General features: G+C 44.8%; 1 pseudogene; it reads left to right on the top strand.

Annotated features, from left to right (window-relative positions):
* Window positions 1–10,661, top strand: part of LOC135523373 (epoxide hydrolase 1-like) — a 37,313-nt pseudogene that overhangs the window by 21,880 nt on the left and 4,772 nt on the right.

Genomic DNA, 10,661 nt, shown 5'->3' with positions numbered 1-10,661 from the left:
TGATGTAAAATTGTGATTTATTTATTTTTTATTTTTTTATTTCACCTTTATTTAACCAGGTAGGCTAGTTGAGAACAAGTTCTCATTTGCAACTGCGACCTGGCCAAGATAAAGCTTAGCAGTGTGAACAGACAACAGAGTTACACATGGAGTAAACAATTAACAAGTCAATAACACAGTACAAAAAAGGCGAGTCTTTATACATTGAATTGATATTGAATTGTTTGGTTGTCAACGCAATGTATCTTCTGCTTGTATAGTTTGATCTGTGCCAATGACAGGAGGAATAGTGACCAGTAGCAGGATCAATAGATACTAATATATACATGTAAACAGGATCAATAGTGACCAGTAGCAGGATCAATAGATGCTAGTGGCAATCAATAATCAACAGCCGTTCAACAGACTAATACATTTAATCAATGATAATTTTAGCAGCAGTGTAAATTGTCTGAGCGGGTAAAGTCCGTGTGGATGGACAGAGTCCGTGTGGATGGACAGAGTCCGTGTGGATGGACAGAGTCCGTGTGGATGGACAGAGTCCGTGTGGATGGACAGAGTCCGTGTGGATGGACAGAGTCCGTGTGGATGGACAGAGTCCGTGTGGATGGACAGAGTCCGTGTGGATGGACAGAGTCCGTGTGGATGGACAGAGTCCGTGTGGATGGACAGAGTCCGTGTGGATGGACAGAGTCCGTGTGGATGGACAGAGCCCGTGTGGATGGACAGAGCCCGTGTGGATGGACAGAGCCCGTGTGGATGGTCTGTGGGGGAGGGAGAACAGTATTTGTTAGCTGTTTGATAGTGTCATGGCCAGCAGATAGAAGTTGTTTTGGAGTCTGTTTGGCTGGGCCTTGATGCAACAGTACCCCCTGCTGGACGGGGAGCATGGAGAACAGTGATCCTCAACTGCAATCTTGGTCATTTGGTTCTATCAGATGAAGCACTGTGATAATACATTAATCTGTTGTATGAATAAACAAAATATCTGACATTGTCTTCCCAATTTGCAGTAATATACATTTCGGTAACAATTAAACCAAAAATCAGACATTGTTTTTCCATTGGAATTTGGTTGTACTTTTATATGGTTGACAGTGTAGTGAAAACACATTGGAAATTCAATCAACTTTTATCTTTTTGAGTGGGGGAGTATAAGGTTGTAATCTCATTGATCGTCTCAACTAAATATTATCCATGTTGATATGACGTGGTGTGCCCAGTGAGTTATGGTTGAGTATCTTTTAATTTCATCGGAAAATCAAGGGAACATGTACCTTTGTGACCACAACAGGCCTAACACAGGTCTTCCTCCTCCTCCATCATCATCCTCCTCTACAGGACTTGTATGACCGTATTGAAAGGACCCGGTACACTGAACCACTGGAGGACACAGGCTTCCAGTACGGCTTCAACTCTACCTACCTGAAGAAGGTGGTCTCCCACTGGAGGCATCAATTTAACTGGAAGAAGCAGATTGCAATACTCAACAAGTATCCTCAATTCAAAACCAATATCGAGGGTTAGTAGGCCTTGATGATCACATCATGATCTTTATAGCGGCAGTTTCTGTCTCTCACTCTGTGGCATTTGTCAGACATAATCATTAAAGTCAGTTTAAATGTTGATCTAAAGAATAAGACCTTTTATAAAAGGCTCATACATGCTTATAACAAGTTACCCCAATGTTTTACCCACTGCTCCCCGTCCTCTAACCCCTGACTCCTCTTCCTTCAGGATTGGATGTACACTTCATCCATGTGCGTCCACCTCACCGTGAGGGCCAGAGGGTGTTGCCTCTAATGCTGGTGCATGGCTGGCCTGGCTCTGTCTATGAGTTCTATAGGATCCTGCCCTTACTCACCAACTCGCTGGACAGTCTGGCTTTCGAAGTCATCTGCCCCTCCATCCCAGGATATGGCTTCTCCGAGGCCCCTCATAAGCAAGGTGAGGACTCGTTTATGGGGCATAAGCATTCTTTAAAGCAGGGGTGTCAAACTCATTCTGCCGCAGGGGCCTCATTCGGTCTTCGACGAGGTCCAAACGGCTGCACTGAAAAGGTGTTATATATTTATATATATATACACTCGCCGTCAATAACTGACAGCCTCGCTTTCATTTAGGTGAATATTAGCGAGCTGGACACAGTCAAGAAAGTGTACAAATGTACACTGAACAAAAATCTGAATGCAACATGCAAAGGGTTGGTCCCATGTTTCATGAGCTGCAATAAAATTACCCAGGCATTTTCCCTATGCACAAAACTTTTTTCTGAATGTTGTCCACAAATTGCTTTAAATCCCTGTGGCATATAAACTTACTGATTTAAACAGCATGATCATTACACAGGTGCACCTTGTTCTGAGGACAATAGAAGGCCACTCTAAAATGTACAGTATTGTCACACAACTCAATGACACAGATGCCTCATGTTGTGAGGGTGTGTGTAATTGGCATGTTTGCTGCAGGATTGTCAACCAGGAATGGCCACCAGAGCTGTTGCCAGAGAATTGAATGTTAATTTCTCAACCATAAGCTGCCTCCAACATGGTTTTAGAGAATCTGGCAGTACATCCAACCTGCCTCACAACCACAGACCACCTGTAACCGTGCCAGCCCAGGACCTCCACAACCAGCTTTCTCACCTGCGGGATCGTCTGAGACCAGCCACCCGGACAGCTGAATAAACTGTGGATTTCCACAACTGAAGAATTTCTGCACAAACTGCCAGAAACATCTCAGGAAGCTCATCTGCTCGTCGTCCTCCCCAGGGTCTTGATCTGACTGCAGTTCGGCGTCGTAACTGACTTCAGAGAGCAAATGCTCATCTTCGATGGCCACTGGCACGCTGGAGATGTGTGCTCTAAATGGATTAATCCAGGTTTCAACTGTTCCGGGCAGATGGCAGACAGCTGCATGGTGTCGTGTTGGCGAGCGGTCTGCTAATGTCAACGTTGTGAACGGAATACCCCATGGTGGGGGTACGGTCAGTCATGAGCTGCGGACAACATTTGATGAGATCCTGAAGCCCATTGTCGTGCCATTCCTCCTCCACCATCACCACATGTTTCAGTATGATAATGCACGGCCCCATGTCTCAAGGATCTATACGCAATTTCTGCAAGCTGAAAATGTCCCAGTTCTTCCATAGCCTGCATACTCACCAGACCTATCACCCATTGAGCATGTTTGGGATGCTCTGGGTTGACGTGTACAACAGCATGTTCCAGTTGCCACCAATATCCAGTACTTTGTACAGTCATTGAAGAGGAGTTGGACAACATTCCACAGCTGAAAATGTCCCAGTTCTTGAATGAACTAACTTTTGGTTCAACCATAATGCATCATTTATGAGAGACTTAAATATATTTTTAAAGGTTTACGCGACCAACATATGCATATCTGTGTTCCCAGCCGTGTGAATTCCATATAGCAGGGCTTAGTGACTTTATTTAAACTGATTTCCCTTTCATGAACTGTAACTCAGTAAAATCTTACATTCTTGCATTTTGTGTTTTCATGTTTTTGTTCAGTGTGGATCCATGATCATTTCTACACAGTTGTGATTTGGTTTTAGTCATTTTAAAGTACAGTGCCTTGCGAAAGTATTCGGCCCCCTTGAACTTTGCGACCTTTTGCCACATTTCAGGCTTCAAACATAAAGATATAAAACTGTATTTTTTGTGAAGAATCTATAACAAGTGGGACACAATCTTGAAGTGGAACGACATTTATTGGAAATTTCAAACTTTTTTTTACAAATCAAAAACTGAAAAATTGGGCGTGCAAAATTATTCAGCCCCTTTACTTTCAGTGCAGCAAACTCTCTCCAGAAGTTCAGTGAGGATCTCTGAATGATCCAATGTTGACCTAAATGACTACTGATGATAAATACAATCCACCTGTGTGTAATCATGTCTCCGTATAAATGCACCTGCACTTTGATAGTCTCAGAGGTCCGTTAAAAGCGCAGAGAGCATCATGAAGAACAAGGAACACACCAGGCAGGTCCGAGATACTGTTGTGAAGAAGTTTAAAGCCGGATTTGGATACAAAAAGATTTCCCAAGCTTTAAACATCCCAAGGAGCACTGTGCAAGCGATAATATTGAAATGGAAGGAGTATCAGACCACTGCAAATCTACCAAGACCTGGCCGTCCCTCTAAACTTTCAGCTCATACAAGGAGAAGACTGATCAGAGATGCAGCCAAGAGGCCCATGATCACTCTGGATGAACTGCAGAAATCTACAGCTGAGGTGGGAGACTCTGTCCATAGGACAACAATCAGTCGTATATTGCACAAATCTGGCCTTTATGGAAGAGTAGCAAGAAGAAAGCCATTTCTTAAAGATATCCATAAAAAGTCTTGTTTAAAGTTTGCCACAAGCCACCTGGGAGACACACCAAACATGTGGAAGAAGGTGCTCTGTTCAGATGTAACCAAAATTGAACTTTTTGGCAACAATGCAAAACGTTATGTTTGGCGTAAAAGCAACACAGCCCATCACCCTGAACACACCATACCCACTGTCAAACATGGTGGTGGCAGCATCATGGTTTGGGCCTGCTTTTCTTCAGCAGGGACAGGGAAGATGGTTAAAATTGATGGGAAGATGGATGGAGCCAAATACAGGACCATTCTGGAAGAACCTGATGCAGTCTGCAAAAGACCTGAGACTGGGACGGAGATTTGTCTTCCAACAAGACAATGATCCAAAGCAAAATCTACAATGGAATGGTTCAAAAATAAACATATCCAGGTGTTAGAATGGCCAAGTCAAAGTCCAGACCTGAATCCAATCGAGAATCTGTGGAAAGAACTGAAAACTGCTGTTCACAAATGCTCTCCATCCAACCTCACTGAGCTCGAGCTGTTTTGCAAGGAGGAATGGGAAAAAATGTCAGTCTCTCGATGTGCAAAACTGATAGAGACATACCCCAAGCTACTTACAGCTGTAATCGCAGAAAAAGGTGGCGCTACAAAGTATTAATTTAAGGAGGCTGAATAATTTTGCACGCCCAATTTTTCAGTTTTTGATTTGTAAAAAAAGTTTGAAATTTCCAATAAATGTCGTTCCACTTCAAGATTGTGTCCCACTTGTTATAGATTCTTCACAAAAAAATACAGTTTTATATCTTAATGTTTGATGCCTGAAATGTGGCAAAAGGTCGCAAAGTTCAAGGGGGCCGAATACTTGCGCAAGGCACTATATATCGAGTTTGTCCCCCCACTTCGCTGGACTGATTGGACGAGGGCTGTATGTTTGACACCCCAATTCTAAAGAACTGATGGCATAGACCAGTTTTTTTGCAAACGGCAAAACATGTTCTGTCACTTTGTTTGTTGCAAGAATTTGAGCTGGACATTTCCATATATTCTGCTAAGTGACTCATTATGTATCTCTATCTGGTTCTATCAACTCCACACCACAGTAATACAGGGTTAGGTTACAGTAACCCCATCATGACAGGCTGGAGGAGTTGTAGAACCTAGAATAGCAATAAATATCCCACTAATACTGTTTTTTTTTTTATTAATCAAGCAAGGAGATTCAAGATTTTGTTTGTTATTTTCTGATTGTGGTAATTAATCTTTTTGGCTTTTTAACCCAGCCCTCTTTAGTAAAGGCACTATTAGTTCACTACACTAGGAATAGATGAGTTACTAAGGGCTATAGTCTTCTGTGGTATAAAGTATCTGCTCTTCTTCTGTGGTGTCCTTCCCTGCAGGGTTTAACTCTCTGGCTGCAGCGAGGGTCTTCCACAAGCTGATGGAGCGTCTGGGTTTCTCAGAGTATTATCTGCAGGGAGGAGACTGGGGCTCACTCATCACTACTAACATGGCCCAGATGAAGCCAGAGTAAGAACAATTCTCCTCTTTTCTAGATAAGTGCACTTGCACATTCCCCTTCATGGATTTTAAAGCATATAATTGATGTAACCATTGGCTGGAGTGAGTTGCCAGCAGTGTCTAATCCATGAGGGGGGGGAGCATCTGTACACTTTGGAAGAAGGGTTTAAAACCAGGAAGCAAGTGGAGCAGCGGTCTAAAGCACCACATCTCAGTGCTAAAGGCGTCACTACAGCCACCCTGGTTCGATTCCAGGCTGTATCACAACTGGCCGTGATTGGGAGTCCGATAGGGCGGTGGACAATTGGTCCAGCGTCGTCCGGATTTGGCTGGGGATGGCCGTCCATTGTAATTAAGGATTTGTTCTTAACTGACTTAACTTGTTAAATTAAAAAAAAATAACAGACAGCCGGCCCCAATTCTCTCTCTAGTCCTTCCCCTTGGGACCCATTTGATATTTGTTGATCTGTGAGGTGGGAACAATATGGTAGAAGCACCTCCGCTATACTGATTCTACCTGTCAGGTACACGGCACCTCCGCTATACTGATTCTACCTGTCAGGTACACGGCACCTCCGCTATACTGATTCTACCTATCCAGACCCTTCAGATCTGCAAATATCGAAGGGTTAGGGTGGTGTATCCCGATCTCGCTCCTGGGGACTCCAAGGTGTGCACATTTGGGTGTTTGCTGTACAGCACTACACAGCTGATTTAACTCATCGAGATTGAGGATTTGAATTCACTGTGTAGTGCTAGAGCAAAGAAGAACACAACGTGTTCCCCTTGTGGTCCCCAGGACTGAGTTTGGGAAACGCTAGGTCACGGGGACATTTAGTGTACACAGAATAACATGTCTTCAGAACATCAACACTGTAACCATCAAGCAGAAAGATTTCTCTGTTGGATGACCACATGTTATATATCTTCTCTTCCTGTGCTACTGTGTAGGTGTGTGAAGGGTCTCCACCTCAACATGTTAACTAGCAAACTGAGGGCTTCGGTGTCCTGTTTTCAATCCTGATTGGCCGCTACCTGCCCTGGCTGGTTGGGTTCACCCGGGAGGATGTCAGGAGGTTGTTTGGTTCAGTAGGTTTCATGGAAAGGAACTTCTATGAGATCATCAGAGAGACTGGCTACCTGCACATCCAGGGCACCAAGCCAGACTCCGCTGGTGAGAATGTCATCACACAACTTTTTTTATGTATGCGCTGACATTTTCAACCTCTCCCTGACCGAGTCTGTAATACCAACATGTTTCAAGCAGACCACCATAGTCCCTGTGTCCAAGAACACCAAGGTAACCTGCCTTAATTATTACTGACCTGTAGCACTCAAGTCTGTAGCCACAAAGTGCTTTGAAAGGCTGGTCATGGCTCACATCAACACCATTATCCCAGAAACCTTACACACAGATCCACAGATGATGCAGTCACTCCACACTGCACTTCCCTATCTGGACAAAAGGATCACCTACATGAGAATGCTATTATTTGACTACACCATAGTGCCCTCAATTCTTATCACTAAGCTAAGGACCCTGGGACTAAACACCTCCCTCTGCAACTGGATCCTGGCCATCCTGACGGGCCGCCCCCAGGTGGTAAGGATAAGCAACAATACATCTTCCACGTTGATCCTCAAGACGGGGGCCCCTCAGGGGTGCATGCTCAGTCCCCTCCTGTACTCACTGTTCACCCATGACTGCATGGTCAAGCAAAACTCCAACACCATCAAGTTTGCTAACTACACAACAGCGGTAGGCCTGATCATTGACAACGATGGAAGTTTGGTGCCAGGACAACAACCTCTCCCTCAATGAGGTTAAGGCAAAGGAGATGGTTGTGGACTATAGGAAAAGGTTGGGCTGAGCACACCCCCATTCTCATCGACAGTGTTGAAGTGGAGCAGGTTGAGAGCTTCAAACTACCATGGAACAAACACACCAAGGCAGTCGTGAAGAAGGAATGACAATTACCATTCCCCCTCAAGAGACTGAAAATATTGATGGTGCTGATGTGAGCCATGAACAGCCTTTCAAAGCACTTCATGGTTACAGATGTGAGTGCAATGGGTTGGTAGTCATTTGGCAGGTTACTTTGGCTGTTCTTGTGCAAAGGGACTTTGGTGGTCTGCTTGAAACGTGTTGGTATTAAATTCTGTCAGGGAGCGGTTGAAAATGGCAGGTTAGACACTCGCCAGTTGGTCAGCGCATGCTCGGAGTACACGTCCTGCTAATCCGTCTGGCCCTGTGGCCTTGTGAATGTTGACCTGTTTTTAAAGGTCTACTCACATCGGCTATGGAGAGCATGATCACAGTCGTCTGGAACAGCTGGTGCTCTCATGCTCTCATGCAGCTTTTGTTCCACAAATAAGGTCGATCTTCAGAATGGTCTTACATTTTATGTTTTGGTGCCTCTAGGGCAATTCAGAAAGCTGATTGCTGACATTACTACCGATGATCGTGTTTTTTTTTCTTTTTGTATTTATATTTTGTGTGTATTTTATGTATTTCAGGGCTCATCTGTAAAAGAGACCATGGTTTCAGTATGACTCCCTGGTAAAATAAATAAATGCAAGGACACACAGACCTCTGATAGTTTAGCTGTAGTTGTCGTACTAATCATATTGTGAAATGTCTCCCCCTGCAGGTTGTGGACTGAATGACTCTCCAGTAGGCCTGGCTGCTTACATACTGGAGAAGTTCTCCACCTGGACTGACTTCAACAACAGGGACTTGGAAGATGGGGGCCTGGAGAGGTACAAGCTACAGTTCAGCCGATATATATATATATATATAGCTCAAAAAAATAAAGGGAACACTTAAACAACACAATGTAACTCTAAGTCAATCACACTTCTGTGAAATCAAACTGTCCACTTAAGAAGCAACACTGATTGACAATACATTTCACATGCTGTTGTGCAAATGGAATAGACAACAGGTGGAAATTATAGGCATTTAGCAAGACACCCCCAATAAAGGAGTGGTTCTGCAGGTGGTGACCACAGACCACTTCTCAGTTCCTATACTTCCTGGCTGATGTGTTGGTCACTTTTGAATGCTGGCGGTGCTTTCACTCTAGTGGTAGCATGAGACGGAGTCTACAACCCTTACAAGTGGCTCAGGTAGTGCAGCTCATACAGGATGGCACATCAATGCGAGCTGTGGCAAGAATGTTTGCTGTGTCTGTCAGCGTACTGTCCAGAGCATGGAGGCGCTACCTGGAGACAGGCCAGTACATCAGGAGACGTGGAGGAGGCCGTAGGAGGGCAACAACCCAGCAGCTGGACTGCTACCTCCGCCTTTGTGCAAGGAGGAGCAGGATGAGCACTGCCAGAGCCCTGCAAAATGACCCCCAGCAGGCCACAACTGTGCATGTGTCTGCTCAAATGGTCAGAAACAGACTCCATGAGGGTGGTATGAGGGCCCGACGTCCACAGGTGGGGGTTGTGCTTAAAGCCCAACACCGTGCAGGACGTTTGGCATTTGCCAGCGAACACCAAGATTGGCAAATTCGCCACTGGCGCCCTGTGCTCTTCACAGATGAAAGCAGGTTCACACTGAGCATGTGACATCCTCCAGCATGACCGGTTTGGCGGTGGGTCAGTCGTGGGGTGACATTTATTTTGGGGGCCGCACAACCCTCCATGAGGTAGCCTGACTGCCATTAGGCACCGAGATGAGATCCTCAGACCCCTTGTGAGACCATATGCTGGTGCGGTTGGCCCTGGATTCCTCCTAATGCTTGACCTCATGTAGCTGGAGTGTGTCAGCAGTTCCTGCAAGAGGAAGGCATTGATGCTATGGACTGGCCCGCCCGTTCCCCAGACCTGAATCCAATTGAGCACATCTGGGACATCATGTCTCGCTCCATCCACCAACGCCACGTTGCACCACAGACTGTCCAGGAGTTGGCGGATGCTTTAGTCCGGGTCTGGGAGGAGATCCCTCAGGAGACCATCCGCCACCTCATCAGGAGCATGCCCAGGCGTTGTAGGGAGGTCATACAGGCACGTGGAGGCCACACACACTACTGAGCCTCATTTTGACTTGCTTTAAGGACATTACATCAAATTTGGTGTGGCTCCAAATCCAGACCTCCATGGGATGATAAATTTGATTTCCATTGATTTAGTTGAATGTGCTGACAACAAAATCACACATGTAAAGAAATAAGTATTGAATAAGAATATTTCATTCATTCAGATCTAGGATGTGTTAGTGTTCCCTTTATTTTTTTGAGCAGTGTACTTTTTAGGGGGTAAATATATTGCAGTCCCATCAATTACTCTTAATCAAATGATGGTCAGATCTGCCAAAAATGTAGGGGAAACTTTCAATACAACTTTATTTGTCCCAGCAAAACAATGAACCTATTCTATTTGCATGAACATGTTGCCTTGGTAGCATCCATTCACAGTCCTATTCACATGTTGCCTTGGTAGCATCCATTCACAGTCCTATTCACATGTTGCCTTGGTAGCAGCCATTCACAGTCCTATTCACATGTTGCCTTGGTAGCAGCCATTCACAGTCCTATTCACATGTTGCCTTGGTAGCAGCCATTCACAGTCCTATTCACATGTTGCCTTGGTAGCATCCATTCACAGTCCTATTCACATGTTGCCTTGGTAGCAGCCATTCACAGTCCTATTCACATGTTGCCTTGATAGCAGCCATTCACAGTCCTATTCACATGACAGCAAATGGGACAAACTGAAACAGGGACTTCCTGGGTTGTATTTATTAGTGCAAACAATTACAAAACATTTGCAACTGAAAAAGTATTTATTGGAGAATGAATA

Source organism: Oncorhynchus masou, chromosome 31 (genome assembly GCF_036934945.1).
Source record: "Oncorhynchus masou masou isolate Uvic2021 chromosome 31, UVic_Omas_1.1, whole genome shotgun sequence".
Lineage (NCBI taxonomy): Eukaryota > Metazoa > Chordata > Actinopteri > Salmoniformes > Salmonidae > Oncorhynchus > Oncorhynchus masou.
Note: the sequence above shows the minus strand (reverse complement) of the source record. Positions and strands in the feature narration are given on the sequence as shown.